Source organism: Vidua chalybeata, chromosome 1, assembly GCF_026979565.1.
Source record: "Vidua chalybeata isolate OUT-0048 chromosome 1, bVidCha1 merged haplotype, whole genome shotgun sequence".
NCBI classification, from domain to species: Eukaryota; Metazoa; Chordata; class Aves; order Passeriformes; family Viduidae; genus Vidua; species Vidua chalybeata.
The window spans coordinates 15,926,976-15,947,160 of NC_071530.1; the positions used below are offsets into that span (position 1 = coordinate 15,926,976).

Here is a 20,185-nt window from a genome sequence, read left to right on the forward strand (position 1 = left end):
AGATGTCCCAAACCACCTGTAATGATGTATTTTGAAGAGATTAGCCAGGAAGTAGTATCAGTACAGCATGCTGTAGACTAGGGAGCACTTCTACAGGCTGGCAGTCCAGTGCACTAAAAGCTGAGTTGTGTGGATGTTGGACAGCACTGCTGTAGCAAACATACATATTTATAATACCAGTGTATTCCTTTGCTTGGAAAAGACTGAAAGAATCCTTGGCATATTTTATATGAAAAGCAAACCCATTAAGAGCAGACTCACTGAACGAGTTACGTCTCGTTCTTTCACGCACAGGTAGGACTGTAGCCTCTTCTCCTGGGGAAGCCACCCAGCTTGATAGTTTGTCCATCTCTCAATCACATACCAATAGCCTTTAATTGTCCTGCTCTTCGCCCTGGCTCCCTGCTGGAGCAGCGCAGCACCGGGACCACAGCAGAGGTACCCAGACCCAGCCTGAGGGACCGTGTCTGGTTTAACATCGAGGCTTCAGAATGAAACTAAGCAGAAGTAAAACCCAGCAGGAGAAGTAAACCGAAGAATTATTTTCCCACCGTACCTTTTAAGGATATTTCCAACAAGCATTACAGGAACATCATCACATTATCACAAAATGGTTGGATTGCAGTGAAATTATGTGGTTCACTGCTGGCATGTGCATTAAACAGAAGGCATGGAGCTGGCAAATGAATTAATTTGTTTTATCACTACTCCTTTCCGGGCTTGGACAAACAGCTGCTGAAGATCATTTTTGTTCCCCTGTGCACAGCCCTGACCAATGGTTTCCAACCTTCGCCTGCAAGGTCTGAGGGCTCTACTGCTAAAAAGGTCCAAACAAGATGCAAGTTCATATATCCAGCAAATAATTTTAACAAATTTTTAGAGAAGAAAATATGTGCTTGCAAAGGTGCTCTAACTCAAAGACTTGAAATACATTGGCATAATAAATAAACAAAAATAAGAAGAAGCTTAACAGCACAAATGGTAACTCTGTGAAGAGCTTTGCATACGCTTTCGGACAGAACCGTAATGAATTTTTGGCAGCCCCGGCGGCGGACCCTAAGGGGTTCCCGTGGCCCGCCCTCGGCGCGCCCGTGACGGGGCTCGTCCCGGACGGGGCTCCCGGCGCGGGACCCGCGGCCCAGCCCCGCCACAGGGCGTCCCGCGCCCCCCGCGGGCGGGCTCCCGCCTCCGCCGCGGGCCAATGGCGGCCCGGCCCCGCGCGGCCCCTCTCGCCGCCAGCCAATGGCGCGCGGGCCCTGAGAGCGGGCGGGCCGCGGGCGCGCGGCCGTTGGGCTCCTCCGGCCCCGCCCCGGTGGGCGGCGCACGGCGCGCCCGGCTCGGCCCAGCGCGGCGGCGGCGATGCGGAGCCGGGGTGAGCGGAGCCGCGGGTAGACGGAGCTGAGCCGATCTCGCGCATCCGGCCCCGCAGGTACGAGCCGCAGCCCCACGGGGGGCCGCGAGCTGGAAAGGGTCGCGGCGGGGGGCTCCGAGGCGCTCGCGGCGCGCCGGAGGGATTTTCCGCGGGAGGGGTCGGCGGGCGAGAGAGGGGATGCGGCAGGTGCCGAGCTGCGGTCGCTCGGTCCCGGGGGCGCGGGGAGGCGCCGGTTCCGAGATGGCCGCCGCCGCCTCCCCGGGAAGCCCCCCGGGAACCGCTCCCCTGCCCGCGGGGCTCCCTGGGGCGGGCGGCTCCGTGCGGCAGCGCCGGGTCCCCAAGACCCCCCCGCGGGCAGCGCCGGCCGTGCCGGAGCGGGCGGGGGAGCTCACGGTGGATCTAATCACGGCGAGTGCTCCGGCTTTTAAAACCTGCCGGGCTGCCGGGATTCGTTGCGCAGAGCTCCTTCTGGTAAGTAATGGATGCGACTGAGCCATTAAGGGACACCGGGCTGCGCAGCCGGGCTCTGGAGACCTATCAACTTCAATTTATGGGGTATCGGGAACAGGAGGCGTTTTTATGAATTGGCTGGTAATAACTTAATTCACCTGTGAGGCCAGCGCCTGTTAATGCCTACATTTAATCTGCGTGAAGCAGTAAATAGCTATTAATTTGGCGTGTTGCATGTGGAGAAGGTAGATGGTATTTGGGAAAAGAGCTGTGAAGAGCAGTAGGTGCCTTTGCATGCTACTTGTGTGCTTTCATTATTGAATTCCAAGCTTCTTTTTATTTTACCTGTGTTTATAACAACGTGTCTTTCTGTGCTTCCAGAGCTTCTTAATTGATTTGATTTCTTAAACAATCTGCCATATCTTTGCTTTTTCTTCCCTCTAAATAAACTGTAGAATAACTTCAGGGGCAATAGCTTTCAGTGATCATAGAATCGGCAAGGTTGGGAGAGACCTTTGAGATCAAGTCCAACCGTGAAACCCATCAACACTATCACTGTAACCCCTAAAGCACTGAACCATATCACCCAGCACCAGAATTCTTCCCTTTGAAGGAGACTAAACAGTCTGGACAGTGGTGATCAACATCATTAGACCTCATGGCTATCTTTGGTAGCTGAATTCAGAATTTGTTTTTACGGCTAGGTTTTTTGGATGAGATCTAGAGTTCTTATTTTAAGTTTACTTAGATCAAGACCCCCATTTGAATGAGACATGTTGTTTTGTGGTTGTTCATTTTAAAATACAGTAATTAGAATTTTGGTATGAAGTATTATCATCCATCAGGTCTCTTTTATGCATGGATGTTATATCTTGGTCATTTTTATAGAAATATCCTACTTAATTTACTGGTAGATTATTCACTTACTGAGAGTATTCTTTGTCCTTAATTGATGTGGATGATCAAATCTATAATCTCACTTAGAATTAATTAGGATTTTGCTAGGTCTCCCTATTTGGGGTAAGATTTTTTGCATTCAGGGTGTGTGACTGCATGTAGCTTCTAAAAGCTGTCTAAAAGCCACAGTTAATTTAGGGTTTGTGATTTAATCATGCAGAGCTAGGAAATGAGTGAATGAGAGTCGTCAGTTTCAACTGTGCCTGTTTATTCGTGTGTATGAGAAGGAGTAAAGCAGTAACCTAAATGCTGAGGACTTGACTTAAATTATTTCAGACATCGACTAGGTTTGGACTTTATTGTGAATGTGTTTATATTTACATGTGTACATTTAAAAGGAGATGGGAAATCCCAGAGCTGCAGATTGCTGTCAGTGGCAAAGAACATCAAGGAATGGTTGCTGTATGTTTACTCTGTTCTTGTTCTCTATGCACCCACTAGCAGTACTTATTAGAAACAGGATACTGTGTCAGATGGACCTTGAACCTGAGTTAGTATTGCGTTTTTGTGTTTGTAATAAAATGTTTTCTGTGTAGGAGCATGTGGTTAGGAAGCTAAATTTTAAATTAGGCACGTGTCAGAGCTGTAAGTTTTTAAGAGTACAATGTAAAAGTCAGTACCAGGTACAGAAAAAGCAGGGTAAGGAATGTGCTATTACTTTGGAAGTTTATTTGCATTTTTGTTAACAACCCAACACCTGATAGGAAATGGTCACAAGTATGTTTTCTAAGTGGCAACTTCCAGTCCTTTCCTGAGTGCCTTGCAGAAGTACTGTGCTTCTCACGAAGATGATGTTAAATCTGCTGCAACTCCCATCTTATGATGTTGCAATGTTGCCTTTCACTGAAACTCCAGCCTTAGTTCTGCTTTCATGCACTGAAACTTGCATGCACTTTCATGCATGCCACACTTTCTGTGTGGCAGGCACCTGGGCCACCCATGAGCCTTTAATTTAATTCTAGCATGTGGAAGGGAGCAGAATGGATCTATAAAAACTCATTCATTGATATCTTCCCTCCAAACTAGTTCTTCTTTTTAAGTTTTACTGTGGAACTTGCTATGATAATGAGTAGAAGCAGGAAAAAAATCCAGTCTTGCTGCTAGCAAAGTGTCTGTTAGTTGCCTTGTAGAGTATGTTTTGGAAAGTTGTTGCAGTGAGTTAAGCAAATTTGACCATCTAGAACTACATGAATTATGTGTAGGAGTGATGAAAGCTTCCCACATAGCTGTGCTAATGCAGTTTAATCCCAGACTCTGGTGTATGTATTCTTCCTGACCTCATCTCCTGCTTGCTGCTGGTTTTTGTTTGTTAAAGAAAAGATGAAGTCTATTAAATTGTGTCCTCCTAATTTTAGTCTTAGAAGTACAATAATAAAGCTGAATTTATTTATACCTGCTTTCAGTGGATTGTGGACATTTCTATCACAAGTGATATAATATACTTATCTAATACAGTACCTTGCCCTGTATTACAGAAATAGAGTGCAAACATTACTTAATACACTTCAAATAACTTATACTGCAGTATCCTTAAAAGCCCTTGACAGCCCAGACCACTAGCTCTGTCCCATGTCATGTTGGCCATGTGGCTGTTCTGAGAACAGCTATATGGTTTTGTATTTTACTGAATCGTTTTTGAGCATTACCATAAGGTGTTCAGTAAGCTTCTTTGACAAATGAGTTTTCAAAGACAGCAATAGATGATAGATATATTGACCTGCTCTTTATTTTAGCTGGCACTCCTGCATTTAGAGGAAACCCATCAGAAATAAAAAATAAGGCATGTCTGAATATGCACAAAACTTTGATGCTTTTGAATATCTGCTTTCATTATGCTTAACTACCAAAGAACACAACTTGAATTTTCCCCCCACCTTGGTAGGCTAACAGATTCCATTTGATAAGCAGTATCATTAAGAAGACTAGTCTTTGGGGACTCCAGATTTTGTCCTGAAAATGTTTCATCAAGCTACATTATGAATCATGGCTAGAATCAATCTTATCTCACAGCTGTAAGCGCTGAAGAAAATATGAGCTGCTAAAATTAAAGGGTTTTCAGTCTATTTAATCTCTTGGAATCACATCTTGCTACAGTGGCCAACATATGTTTTTTTTTTTTTTGGTCAGTGATGTAATAAGCCTACAGCAAAAAGCTCACGAAATGAACTCATTGTTTATATCCTCAGTGACATCAGTATTTAAAGATAATAGTTGAATCAGTCCATAAACTGTATCTGCAAACTATATTAAAGAGGAGTTATATTATCTGTAATATAAATTGGAGATATGAACTGTATTGTAGTTTGCAGTGTGCAGAGGAGATGGTGATGTATGAACATGGAACGAATAGGCCTGCCTTGATCCTCTTTTGACTCTCAGGTGCTTGCCATACGTGCCCCAGGGCTGCCCCTATGTGTGTTCCGTGGTCTGCTGCTCTGATTCTGCAGTTTCTTGCCAAGGGGAGGTGAGGGGTGTTCTCAGTCTGTAGGAGCAGTAGGCAGTGCATAATGGACATTTGCTTGATGTTGGTGTGCACAGCCAGTTAGCTTATTGCTAACTTTCAAAGCAGAGTAATTGGCTATCATGAAGCAAAGAAATGAGCATCTTTAGTACAGGCAAGAAGTCACAAGTACTTAAGGGCTTTTTAATATGGACACATTCAGTGCAGTGGTAGAAGGCTTATACCTAAAATTTTGTATCAGAATTTGCATGTTGTTCATGTATAAAATGGGATTATATGTCTGAAGTCTTACAGATCTTTATATGTTAGATAAAGCTTACATGTACCCATTTAAAAATAATTATTTTGCTTAATTATAATGTTAAGACCAATTTATCTTGGACAAGTGTGGAGGCAGAATAAATATGCAATTTGAAATCCTCTCTCCCCCCAGCTAAAATAAGTCTTTGGACTTGTCGTGTTTCTGTAGGGTTTCACAGAGAATCAGATATTTGAAAGTTAACTACTTTAAATTTATTCTCCTAACAATTAGAAGGAAAAAAAATGCAGATATGTAGTATTTCCAATACTGACTAGAATGTCATATTGCTATTATGCTTTCCCTTTTCTTTCAGATTCCATAGCCTCTCAGCTTGGCAATCTGAAAAATGATCTTATGCTGCTGTTGAAGTGAAAACAGTTATCCAGGTAGGACTCCCTTGTCATGACTCTTGGTTATTGTTTTCTGATACTGAATTAGGTAGGTGCTTGTTTTCTGCAGTCCTGAGTAATAAATAGATGTGTGTAGATCAGTATTAAAGACCAAGAATAATTTCATATCATGTTTAGTATTAATAAATGGAGTTGTGAAAGTGGTGTACCATTATGTGATATAAGTACTTTGTGTTGTCTAATTGTATACTGCTTTATTGTCTTGTAAAGACAGACTCTTTTTTGAGTCAAGAATGACTAAATTTTCTAATGTTACTTCATCATGTATGATAGGAGAAGTTTGGAAAAAATAGGGAAGTATTTCAAATACAGCCAACAGTTAGTGAAGACTGACTTCAAAACATGTTGCATTATAAATTGTGTAGCAAGTTTAGGCATAGAGCTACTAATTGTGTCTCAGAATTTGAGAACACACACATCCATGTATAAAAAGAGCATAGAAAACCTTTATTGCTTTCATAATGTATTGTTTGGTGGATTGAGCTTGGTTTAGCTAGTGAAGCTGTTCTGAGAGGAACAATGTAGTTTAAGATATGAAATGCAGAGCTGCTGTTTCACAGACAATATGCCATCAATGCTATCTAAAGAAACAGACTTGACATTGCTAATTATACATGAGAGTGAAGTGTATTTATTTCACACATCGATGTGACCGAATCAAAAGCTTCAACTGACATATGGAGAGGGCTTTTTGTGGTTTTAGAAAACACCTTACAAGTTCAGCTGGTAAAAAGTTCTTATTTTTCACGGTCCAGGAAAGTTGGAAAACAAGAACTAAATCTGGTTTAATTCTGAATCTAAAGAAACAGTCCTGAATTTCTTCTGAGATTTGACGGATACAGTAATGAAGATTTTCAATGGCTTAACAGATACTGTGATAGACGATTTTAGTGAATAGCCGTTCATGAGCAGTTAATTATCTCATTGTAATCTGGGTCATTTGGGAAGCTGTGAACACAGTTAACTTCTGTGTTAGGATTGCATTGTAATTGAAATGTGCATGTGGAAGGGGGAACGCCAGAGCTGCATCATCTTGAAACTAGCAGGGCTGGAGAATGACCAAAACCAACCTCTCATTGAGCAGCTTGCTGCTTAGTTAAGGTGAATGAAGGCTAAAGCTTAACGAAGGCGTGAAATCGCTACTCTAAATCATATCTGAAAATCCTTGCTCCTCCCTTAATGCTTTCCCTCCTAGCAGCCCAAGGCAGTTAGTGCTGCTCCCACTAGGACAGGCAGCAGCCCTTTGTTAGCTGTCTTGCTTGGGGCACGCCCTGTCCTCACACTGCTGCTGCTCTCTTGCCATCTGGGAATCCCAGAGACCCTGAAAGGAGCCTTTTGCTGCCTAGTCTCCAGGGTTAACTGATTCAGTAAATCTGTGTTACCTCCAGTATACATCGAGCTAACCAGTAACCTCTAATTTCCTGTGAGGATGGGAACATCCAGTACCACAGCTTGTAGGCTTCTTATTCAAAGATTGGTTACTTCTCCAAGGATCCAAATCTGTGACTTTAAAACATCAAAATTATATGTACTAGGAACTTTGTCTTGTATTGAAATGACACTACAAGTACTACAGCCCAACAAGTCTGAAAGGGCTTGAGCTGCAGTGCGTGACTCTCTGCTTCGAAAGCTTGTTGAGTGTTTGAAATGTGATACAGACAGTGACTTGGACCACCTTCTAGCTGCCTCCACCAGTCTGAGCAAGGGTATCAAAATGGCAAGCAAACCTCAGAGGATAAAACTGTGAATGGCATGCTTTGAGCCAAGTGCTGAAGGGTGCCTTCGGTCCCTCATCTGACTGCTGTGAGAGTCATGTGTCTGCGCCGTGGGACCTGGCGAGACACCGTGGGTGCTTCCCAGGGAAGACTGGCTGCCTTCAAGAAATCTTGATGGTTAAAATGGAGAGCAAAAATCACATGCAGCAGCTGAGTACTGAGGCAAGACAGAGATCAATTGTCCAGCAAGCACATTTTTGTATTGAGTGTAGAAAAGACAGATGTTTTTCTTTGTTTAGATACATGGCTGCAACTTGCAAATGTAGATGGTTGAATGCTGTTGTAGTCTCCATCTGTTTAGATATGCTGGAAGATGCTGATTCTAGTGGATGGTGGGCATGCTGTCAGCCAGGCTGAGGGAGAAACTGTCACTGGAAATAGCAGCTTTCTGGACTGCAGCAGGAGAGGAAAATATCTTCCTGAGCCGTTAGATGTGCAGAGTTCTGCTGTGAGTGCCACAAAGGGAAGGATTCACAAGGCAGTTACTGGAGGAGGGAAGTTAAAAGGGACAAGTTACAAGTGATTTACTGGGAGTCAAATGACCAGATTGACAGCTGTAAAAAAGCTGAAAATTCAATTGTGCCAGCTGTGAAGACTTTTGCTTCCCAGAAGCTATGGAAACTTTTCTAACACTATGTGCTGTATTAAACGTTATCATAACTCCCAATTTCATGACATAGGCATTTATTACTTAATGAAGATTCCTTCTTATTAGGGCCTTTTATTAAACTTGGTCACATTGATACATTAAGACTATTAAATACCTTCCTTTACAAAGGAAAAAAAGCTTGGGATGGGAACAGAAGGGTGTTAGAAACCAATACAGAAATTTGTCTTAAAAGAAGACTCTTCAGCTGACATGGCTGTGGAAGAAGATGTTAAATATTTTAGGTACAGAAAGATACTCTAGCAGAGCTGTAAAACATACTTTTTTTGTAGATCCCTGATTTAAAGAGTCATGTGCAGGCATTAATATGACAAATATTTGGATTTTGAGGAAAAAACAAGCCCACACATTTCACACAGCACAGGAGTCTTAGGTAATACTTGTTAGGAAAGGTTTGCAAACTGAGTAACCTTTTCTCACAATAGAAGCTGGCTGATCTGCTAATTATATTTAATAAGTCATAGAATACCAAGGGAACATAAGAAATTTTGCCAAATGCTCTTTTTCTTTTAATATTTAGAGAAGAGTTGTCTGGGGTGTGTGTGTGACCCAAATCAGTTCTGGTTGGTCATTATCACCTTAACTGAGTGTAAAAAAGTACAGAGAAACATAACCAACGTGCCATGTGAAGATGGGTCATCTCAACCCAGTAACTATCTCCAGTGGTTCACTTCTGCGTCAGCAAACCAATGGTGGTGTTAGCTTTTTGTTATGGTCTGAAACTAAAGCATCCTGTAGGAAGGTAGATTTAGGTAAACACTCTGTTTAACTCCTCTGTGAATAGAATCAGACAGCAATTACAACACAATGTTTAATTCTGTAGCTTTGTTGTGTAGGTGGATGTTTAATCAGTGATGGCTGTTGAGTAAATGTCATTTCATTAGTGTTGAATTTGTATTTTACTCCTCAGTAAGAGGAGTAAGACTTTCAGCTTTACCACACTACTTAATGAATTACAGATAGCTGTTTTGACTTCCTATGGGTGATAGCAATTACACTTGGAAGAAGACAAAGAGGTATTCTGGTTTCTTTTTCCAAGGATTGAGCTTACCATTTTAAGTGCTACTAACTTACATCAGGGAATTGAATGTCCTACCTTATTAAATCAGTTACTCTGTCTTCTCTAAAGCTTTCATTTAGCTTTGATACAGCATTAATATTTAAAATGCATGTGTCAGTTCAATAGACACATGCATTACTTATCAAAACACTGCAGCTTATTAAAACAAACCTGCTGTCATCACAGGTGAAAGTTTACAGTGACATGTAGTGCCAAGAGGTGTGTTGTACATTTTCACAAGCTGTTCAATTGGGATGGTGGATACTTCAGGAAGGAAAAACAAAAGTTGGATGCCTCATCCCTGGCAGTGTTCAAGGCTGGGTCAGATGAGGTCTTAAATACCTCATCTACTGGGGGGTATCCCTGCTCACAGCAGTGGAGTAGGAACTAGGTGATCTCTTAGGTCCCTTCCAACCCAAACCATTCTATGATTCTATGAAAAAATCACATTGATAATATGAATGGAGCATCTCCAGATTGCTGACAAGAAAACATGCATGCACATTAATATGGTCTAACATTAACAGACCATAGTAACAGGGAAGTATTAAGTAATTGGACCTTCTGTGTCTGTTCAGTGTGTTTCTGTGAACTGTTTCTATTGTGTCAGATCAGCTATGTTTTAATTGAGATTTCTTACTTTTGCCCACATTGTAAAGATATAAGTAATAAGTTGCCCTCAGTTGTCTAAAATCAAATCTCATCTTATGTGTGATACTTATGGCTAGACATTTGTTTAGCTGCTAATTTGCAGCTCATAAGGTCACTCAGCAGTGGGATAAAAATAAGTGTGTCTTTCTTCCAGTGCCTGCACAGGCATGGCTGGAGTTGCTGCTGGCTGCCTGCAGGATTCCAGCATGCTTCTGTTGCTCCTGGCTCCCAGGTTACAAGGACAGTGTCCTCACTACAGAGGCCAGACATCTTCATCCCTGTCCTACCACTGGGGTGCTTCTCATTCACTGGCAGGTCAAATTCAAATGATTTCCCATACTTTTAGGTGTGCATGTGAGAGGACAGTGAGCAAAGGGCTAAACCTTCCCTCTGTGCCCTCCAATTACTGTGGGCCTTACAAGCCATGTGCTGGCCATCACACACAAATGAAAAGCATATTGTCATCTTCTTCCTCTATCAACAGGGCTAGGTTTTGATTCTGCTTTAACAACTGTTACTGTCTCTCTACTGTTGTTCCTTATATCATCTCCTGAATAGTAGAAATTAAGAGAATATTTATCTTCTTCTGTATATATTTTGCTGCCTTTAGAAAGAAATATATCTCTCTGTAGCTCTTGGAACGTTTTTTAGAGACATTAAATAATATATTGTTCTGAATTAGTAAGTAATAATATGACCTTTTCTTCTTGAAAACTCATTCTTGAGTAGTATGCCAAGATGTTATCTCCCCACTTGAATGCTTGACTAGAGATAGGAGATTTGATATGGGTGTGTGTGACAGCCTGCCTTCCCAATGGAGACGAACATGCCACAGCCTGACCAAAAGCTTAATGTCTAATTGCCTTGTGCTAAATCTTGTGATGTTTTTTACTATGCTATTATAGGAAAGATAATTCAAAATACAGGGTTTACATGTTGCAGATCGACTCACAAATCTAGAAACTAGAAGTTACAAACAAATAGGAAACTACATATTTTCTCTTCTTTGTAGTTAGGTAATCTTTTTTTCAGGGGGGGTTGGATGTTTCTGTGCATAAACTCTTCCTCATATGCATGTCTACTGTACAAAAAAATCTTTCATGATGTATGTGTTAAAGTACAAGACAGTCCTCACTCCAAGAATACTGAATGTGGTGTGCATCTGCAGTTGTTACCAAGGGAAACATCTGACCTTGAGTTTCAGATGATTGTTGCATCAAACCTCTCTCACTAATGAGTCTTCCCCACCTTCCTCGTCAGTGAAACCTTTCTCAGGCCACACAAGAAAGCAGAAAGAGTGATGAGGTGCAGAAAGGAAAATGTCAGATACTTGCCATTCTTTTAATAGAATCAGCGCATTTCAGGATAATTTTTTTCTGAACTTAGTCTAGAAGGGAACAGAGAAATAGTCCTGGAAATAGTAAAGCTAAAGGAAAAGCTCAGCTAATCCACTAGATCATACAGCAATCTTGTAACAAAAGATGGATGGTAAAAACTTTAAATAGAAGCCTATTTCTAAAGGGTCAAGGGATGAGCTATTCAAATCACCAGGTATGGAACTGGCTTCAGCCCTGACATGAATTAATGTAGTGGTACCACAGCCTAGGTCAGTAGTTCCCAATCAGTAAGTTGCATTGTCATGGGGCACAGTGTTTGTTCCCTGTTTCCTTTTCTTTGTTAGACAATGCTGAAGAGAGAACAAGCAGTATTGTCAGGCTGGCTTGGACTTCTCCTTGTAGTAGTTCTTTAAGCGATGCTGAGATGTTTCCTCCATGTAGCTAAACTGGGCTGTGCTCTGGTAGTCAACGGGAGGCAGATTTCTTTCTTTGTTGCTGATGTCTTATCAGAGAGTTCCTGATCTGACCTATTTTCATGAGAGTCTTTGGCTTATGACTTGGCATGGGATTTAACCAGCTCCCAGAATTACCTATGTAGTTTTACAAACTCAGAATTAAATAGAAATGAAGAAAGAAGAACCTTGCCAATAAAAACTGCAAGTTTTTGTGGCTATCTGAAGCCTAGCATAAACAACTATTCCTGAGATCCCTTAGTCGTATTTCCAAGACAGTATTTCAGAAAGTATTGTTTCAAAATAATATACTAAAAAATGGTTGTGCTACTTGGGACACAGCATTGCTTTACTGTCATTGCAGTGGCATAGCAAAATAATTCAGGCTGCCTGTAAACTGACCAAGGGTGAGTATAGGAGAGTAATCAGAATATCTGAGAGGGAATTCTGTAAATTGTTTGTGGGTGCACTTTGGAAGAAGCAGAAGACACAAAGCAAGAGTATTTTGAGATGAGTGCAGTTCTTAGCATCTGCATATTTTCTGAGTGTTCTAAGTTAGTTTTGTATAGACAGCTTTTCCTTTTGTGTGCTTACAGTGTTTCTGAAGAGTTCAATTTCCTTTTTTAATGCTTATCATAAGGGAAAGACCTTTTGTGATGCAAAATATACTTGGTAACTTTATTCCACTTCAAGGTAAGCTGCAGCAAAAATTAATTATACTTCAAGCAATTTGTGTACTTGCAATTTTGTAATATTTAGAGGAATGAAAACCAGCTCAAGTCGATTTCATTCTCCAGTTTATATACTTATGTATCAGACTGCTGAATGTCAAAATTTGTCAGAGGCCATCTATATGATATTGTTACAGTTTGTATTTTGCTATCTAACACTATGGCAAAATAATCAAAATTATCTACAAACAGTTAACTGAAATTTATTGTAGCATCCCTTTCTATATGTGATGGAGAGAAATGCAGCTAAAGTTGAGATGAGTATTCCCACTTTGTGGTACAAGGGAGATCAGGTGGTGGATTATGAGGAGGCTGTATAGAGGCCCAAGAAGCAGAAATCTCTTTGGTACTTCCAGATGAAAAATTATCAAAGACTTGATGTGGAGTTGCAGTGAAGATGTGAAAGTGGTCATTTGAGCTTGGCATCTGCTGCTAAAGACCAGCTTGCTGAGGTAGGTAGGGTAGGTCACGTAAAATGTGTCTGTCTGTTTATTCTCAACAGGGCTAATGGGAGGTCTGTCTTTTGTGGTATCTTGCAGCACACCTTTTTTCAGACCTGTCTGAATTATGCAGTCATATGTCTAGAATAAAGTATGAATCAGATCTGTAGGCTCTCATGGTGAATAAAAGAGTGTATGCTGTTTGGATTACAGGGTTAAAAAGCATTGGTATTCTGTTACAAGCAGATGAACTAAAATGGTAGGAAAATGTTGTGATGTGATACAAACAAACTGAAAATGGACTGTAACACTGTCTTGCAGCTACCATGCTCTGTGCTTCACTAAGAGAATAAAGTTAAGTAAAATACAGATTGAGATTAATTTACAGAAACTGTATGGCTCAGACACAAGTTTTATTATTTTTCTGAAAAACTTTCCATGGGTTTAACCACAACAGTTTTGCAAGGAGTAGGGATATATCTCTGGATGTAAAGCAAGCTGAAAGGCTGGTATGCTTGAAACACTATCTGCTCTTCTAATTTATAAAGGTTAGTCTAATAGAATGTGTTATTTCTGCGGCTGTTCATGTCTAACCAATTGTCTTACACTTTCATGATTGCTGTAGCAAATAAAGGGACAGGTGAGCATACTAGATGTCATATTGTTTGGGGTAAGATGATCTGCTGTGTGTGTGCAGAATGCTCGGGTGCAGATCATAGGAGTGCCTGGTTGCATAGAGACAAACAACCTTAGCTCTTTCAGATTTGTGAGTACTGCATGAGAGGTGTGCTTTCTGCAGAGGCAGCAGGAAATTATGAGAAGTGAGGTTATGGGTCTAAGACATTTATTAAAAGATACTCTGTGAAGTTTATTCTTGGCAAAGTTTGTCCTGCTGTGGTGTTAATATCTGGTTTTGCTTTCTGTGGTGTAATTATTCTGGGGTATTGCCTGACACATGGTTATATCTTAGGCTTGTATCAGAATGATGTTATTTGCTTGACAGGTATTGTTCTCTTAGGAACGTGGGACAGGAAGGGACCTGCCTATTCATCAAGTTTATTTTCATGCTCTTGTAGGCTTTATAGACATAGCCATATGGAGGGCTGTCTTAAAAGCAGCTGAGCCTTTTCCCCTCACTATTTTAATTAGAAGCCTCTTCCAGCGCTAAATTCCTCAACATGATGAAAGCTGCTTAGAGTGTTCAACTTAAATTTATTCATCATCAGTTGGTAACAATCTTGTGCCAAGATTGTCCTTTTTATTTTAAACAGATTTTTCTTACTGTTTTATAATGATATAATTATGGTTTTATACACAACCATGGCTTTTCTGCACAGCTTTACTTTTGTTAGGCTAAGGCCAAGTCCTTGCAGCCTCCCTCAGTTCTGTTGAAACTAGAGCAAAATGAAGAAATGGGTAGTTGGAGACTTTTCAGCTTTCACATAGCAGGTTTTTCCAGTTCTCTCTCTGAGAAGGGTGTGTCTTATTCTTTGTACTATTGTTGATAAAATAAGTGAATAGTAGCTTCCTTGTTATTGCAGTGCACCAACAGAAACACAGATAGAAAATTTTGTATTTTAAACTCTCTGAAAATTGTCTTCGAGTAGCAAGATTGTTCAAACAGTAGGGACTTGTGGTATATCCTCTGATTTAGGAATACAGACAATCTTATCAAAGTGGTGTTGAAAGGCAGGCAGATGTTTGATTGCTTCAAGCGCGTGAGTTCCATTTTGTGTTTTTTGTGTTTTTCCTTAGTCTGTTAAATGTTCAGATCACTATTCTGTGTGCAAATTCTTTGTGCATTTTTAATGACTTACTGCTAAAATATGTGATCAAAGATAAAGCAGACCTACTACAAAGGAATCAAAAACTGGAATTATGTTTAAATATTTTTCTGACTTATATTTATAGACATTTGCTACTTGTAAGGCTCTCAGTAAATCAGTGTTCTCTCCAGACAATTATATTCGAAAGATATTAATGGAAGGTGTAAAAGGCAGATACACTTTTCAAAATTTAGTGACAAAATTTTAAGAAAAAAAAAATTTAAAAATTCAGTAGGAAGACCTGACCTAATTTCTTCCCATTTAAAATCCTAAAGGCTGTTGTGTTGGAAAAAATAAAGCAAATACTGTTTAAAATGCAGTGGAAGGTTTTATGTCCCAGGTTTTGACAAAGAAGATAAGCTTTGTAATGTTCAATACTGCAGCTCATAACATTCAGGCTCCTGGCTAAGAAAGTATGGAGGCACGTATCTAAGGACCATATGATGATGAGATTCTGATTTCCTGATTAGAGTTTGAAATCTGTAATGTGGAGCACTGGTACAATGAAACTAGTTGGTAGGAAACCAGGGTATACCTTAGACATTCATATAACCCTTATGTTTTTCAGAAAATCAATCCCATATTCCTGTCTGCAGTTTTCTCTTAGGAAGATGCTTTTGGTACCTATCTTATATGTAGTAGACTAGCAGTTAATTAGCTGATGAGTCCAAGAAATAGGAGGCCTTGTTCATGGATCCTTCTCAACCTGGGGGATTTCAAGTCCACTTTTTTCTCTTCCCAGAGTGCTGTAAGCCAGTGGTTCATGCCTAGGTAGGGGATCTCATCACCAGGCTGCAGATTCACTCTTCTTGCCCACTGTCTGGAATCCATCAACATGTAAATCTGACTGCATTGTAGAATCATGGGATGGTTAAGCTTGGAAAAGACCTCTGTGATCATCGAGTGCAGCCATTAACCAGCACCACTGTGCTCACCCTAGGACAGTGTCCCCACGTGCCATGGTCACCTTCCTTTCAGGGAGGACATGGCAGTCCTGTGCAAAGTATCCTGCAGGCTGATGTGTCAAGTGTTCTCTTGAAACATGGATTCAATTCTTCTTGCTTTTCCAGGAAAGAAAATTCTGCAACTGGAGAGCAGGAGAATTAACATCTAATCAATCTGGTTTTATTCTAATTTAATATTTTTAGCAGTTGTTTGAGTACTGTTTTCTACTTAATGCTTGACCAGAAAACTTTTTAACAACTTGAGATACCATAATAAGGAAATTGAATAGTAATGGCCATCATTGATCATATCCCTTCTGGGCATGAAAGTTGAGTTGTTTCAATTCAGGTTTGGTTTTTTTTTTTTTGTTTGTGTTGGTTTTTTTTGTTTGTTTGTTTGTTTTGGGTTTTTTTGTTTTGTTTTGTTTTCTTCTGTTACCCTTAAAAAAAAAAAGCCCCCCTCATATATGTTATCTTTTTTTTCAAAGACAGACATTTTGGTTTTGAACCCTGATACAGGAAAACAAACAGGAATTTATAGCTGTTATGGTTTAAAATAAATAAAATATACTTTCTATATTTGCAGGCTATACTGGAAAACCCAGCTGTGAATTTACTTGCAAAGTTAAATAATTTCTTTTTTTGTTTCTAAGTGGTGACATAACACATCTGCAAAAAAAATTCCTACTCTGTTCAGGTAAAGAAGGCAAGATTACAATGAATGGGAGACCTTAGAAGAGGGTAACCTAGCTGTGAAACTTCAAAATAATTCAAAATTTTTTCTCTGCATTTTTCTATGTTGTTTTGGTTCCCTATATGATAACCCTCAAAGGTTAGGCTTCTACCTGGGCAAAGCTGCAATAGAATGAAATTTAGTCAACTTTGGCTCTTAAGGATTTGCTTAGCTTGGAAGTGAAAAAAGAATGGGAAGAACTTTCTTCAATGAAAAAAATGAAAATAATCGTGCTAACTGCTGATTTTTAGCTCCAACCTGCTAAATCTTTTGTGTTTCTCAGTGTGAGACGATGGTTTCCTTCATGCATGAGCAACTTACTTAAAAATACAATTCCTGGGTGCTATGAAGCAGAATTCATTAAAAAACATGTTGAACACTGGTATGATTGCACACTTCTGGGGTTGGCTGTAAGGCAGAAGGAAACGATGTGTGCCCAGACAGCCATTGTGGGATTGGTTTTTGTCCTGTATTCTGCGGAATATGAAGAAAGAGCAGTCCGTGCATCTGATCTGCAAGACATCTTGCCTTAAAGTGGTTTAGTTTTCATAGCTGGCACAGTCCACAGCAAGGAGCACATGTGCAGTGTCTGAGATACTTCAACACGGCAGCTTCTGCCAAATTTCACTCATGTTTCCAAATGTAATATTATGCTTCTGTCCTATCCTTCTCTGGCACTGAATTAAAACAGCACCTGTTAATATTAAGAATAAATGAAGTTACTGTAATGTTGAGGATAAAGAGGTTTTGGTGAAAGAAAATTGGATATGCAATTTAGATTTCCTGTCCTATTAAATTTTTCAAGTGGTGGTATTCTACTTCAGTTTTATTTAGAAGTCAGAAAGCAGTATTACAATGTTAGCACACACCTTTTTATTTAAATCTTCTTTCATGAGCTGGTATTTGCTGATATTCAGTGCAAATGCTTTTAAGGAATAATGTGAAACACTCTGGAACATCATTTTTGTTTTTGAGATAAGTGGCTTTTTTTCAGAAGCTTGTTATTCCTCTGCATGTTGTCTGATTCTCATTTGCATTTAAATCAGCTTTAGCAGAGTTGTGTAGCTTATTGGCGTTCCTCTTCAGTCTGACAGCTGAAGAATAGCAGATGTAAGTATGAACATTAGGCTAAGGCTTGCATTGTGCAGCCAACAATCATTTGTTCTGGCACTCTGGAGTAGAAACTTAAAACACATTTCTTTCTGCTTCAACCAGTGAACATTGCTTAGTTTTCTGGGTTCAGTTCTGCTCTTTGGTAGCACTGAAATTGCTAAAAGCAGTGAGCACCTGCACTGTGGACGTTACTGCTATGGATAAAGAAGGATAAGGCTATTGATGCACAGTTGTTTTTCTAATGCCACAGCTGTCTTTCAGGATACTGTCTCAAAATAATGTGTTTTCTTTTAAGACTGGAGAATATATTGCAAAAAAAGATCTGTTCTGGACTCTATAACTGAATTTCTCTTAAGAGTGGTAGATAAAGGATCATGATAATCTAAGCACTGTTATGTTTCTAGTGGGAAGAAAGAAGTGGGGGCAAGAAGATGATACTACCTTTATTAAGATATCAGCAAGGAGATGACTGGGGAAGAGAATCCTCTCTATTGCTGCTCAGAATGAATGTTGTGTGGCTCCTTGGATGGGAAAGCAGGAGTAGCTGACTGTCAAGGACCAAGAGTTCCAACGGGATCTTAAAGAAGTTGCGCAATGTCTACCTTGCACTGAGAAATTTGATTAACATGATAGATTCTCCAAAAGACTAATTGTGGAGGAAGTTGTCTGGGGAGAGCTGGTGGTGTTCCTTGATATGACAGTTCAATACTTTCATCTCCTAATATCCATAATGAAAAGCACTGAAAAAGGAAACTATCAGAAAAGAAGCAGGAGAACTAGTGATTTTAGTTGAAGAAAATTGTTTTAGAAGTTCTCGTGAATGTGCATTGCTTTCAATGGAATTAATGGAGTAGGAAAAAACCTGCCTTCCAGATTTTATGTGATGATAGAAGTACCTTTTTTGTCTTCTTGGGAAACCAGGCTTACTTCAGTTCGATATACTTGTGCCTGGGTGTGTCTTGTTCAAATGTCAGTCCTAACTTAGAAGCTACAGAGGCATCCGCCTCAATAAATCATTACTTGAAGGCAACATGCGCTTTTTTTTTAAATTGAAGTAGATATTTTTGAGCAGTTCTATTTTAATATTATCTTAATGGAAAGGCTTCCTCTTCCTATTTTTTCAGTTGCTCACTCACTGGTGACAATAGGAGATGAAAGCATTGCATTAATTGATCTGTTGGGGTACAGAAAAAATAAGGTAATGAATTGTAGTTTGTTTAGAGGGAAGTAAGACCCCTTGTTTTTTATTTACTATGTTGTTAAGCTCAATAAAAAGCTAAAAAGTAGTAATAATAATAATAATTACATTTTTATGCACAAACCTAGGTTTAGTTTAGAAAGGCTAAATTATTTGTCTGTTGTTTTTCTGGATCATCACTAGCAGTTTCACCTTTTTGTGCATTTGGGATGCAGATTGCACAATCATTTGTTCAAGACTGGATTTGATACATTGCCACTTTAATTATTCTGACAGTGTCACTAGTTAAAATGGCAATTGCATCAATTACAAAAATGTAAAGTAAATTTTTCATTGTTTTCAATATCTGAATATATACTGTGAAATGTTTAAAATAGTGTTAAAATTGCACTGGAAAGTATTTTTAGTATTATTTCTGGTTTTCAAGTAAATTACTGGAAACACTTAACTTGTAATTTTAAAAAGCTTGCTTTCTTGAATAATCCTATTCATAACATAATGCCATTACCATTTCTAAAATTCCTTTTATGTCCTTTCATGATTTTCTGTGAATGATACCATTGTTCTGTCACTCACTTGAGCTCATAAACAGGAAAATATTTTACAAATTCAGCATTATGTCAAGGCTATATTTAAGTCTTAGTCACTTCAAATCCTGTAGTACTATCTTTAGGATATATTCTTTCTTATGGAGTAATACGGCATAATCTCTTTTGTCAATTGCTGCAATGTATTCTCTGTTCTTGTAATATATGGGATCTGGTTGTGCTTCTCTCTGAAACAGAATTCTGCTGCAAAGAATTTCCAAGAGTGTTGATTGTATCATGTAGTTCTTTTTTTATTCTGCAGAATCCCTCTTTCTAGGTGAGTTCTGTACAGGGTACCAGACCTCCCTTCAAGTCCTTCTTCCCTTGTCTGCTCCTGTCCTGCCTGTCATTAAGTCGCCAGTAATCTGCTGATATGTAGGGGTCTACCTCCAGTCAGCCCTTAGTGACTGCCTTCAAATCTTCCTGAGAACTTCTTGAAGCTTTTTCTCACAGAGTAGCCTAAACCAGAAGGCAGCTTGACTCCAGCTTAGTGGTGAATTGTCTTCTGCAGTGGGGTGCTGAGGGGAGATCTCTGCATCTGGTGTTTGCAGCAGTCCCTCAGTCAGGGCACGGAGCTGGCTGGTTGTGTTCTGACTGCGCAGAGCATGCAGGTGCTTTGGATTCCAAGTAACCCTGCACTGTAACTTGCAGACATACCTCAGTTTCATAGCTGCCCTTAAAACTTTTAGCTTTTTACAGGGTGGTGTGTAATTTGTTAGC

General features: G+C 39.9%; 1 protein-coding gene across 1 annotated transcript in view; it reads left to right on the forward strand.

Annotated features, from left to right (window-relative positions):
• Window positions 1–1,342: 1,342 nt before the first annotated feature.
• The window catches only part of MPP7 (MAGUK p55 scaffold protein 7), a 146,524-nt gene continuing 127,681 nt past the window's right edge, over window positions 1,343–20,185 (forward strand). Inside the window, exons 1-2 of the mRNA XM_053957095.1 lie at window positions 1,343–1,429; window positions 5,855–5,927. The gene's annotated coding sequence lies outside the window, so the exon portion shown is untranslated. The remainder of the gene's footprint in view (window positions 1,430–5,854; window positions 5,928–20,185) is intronic.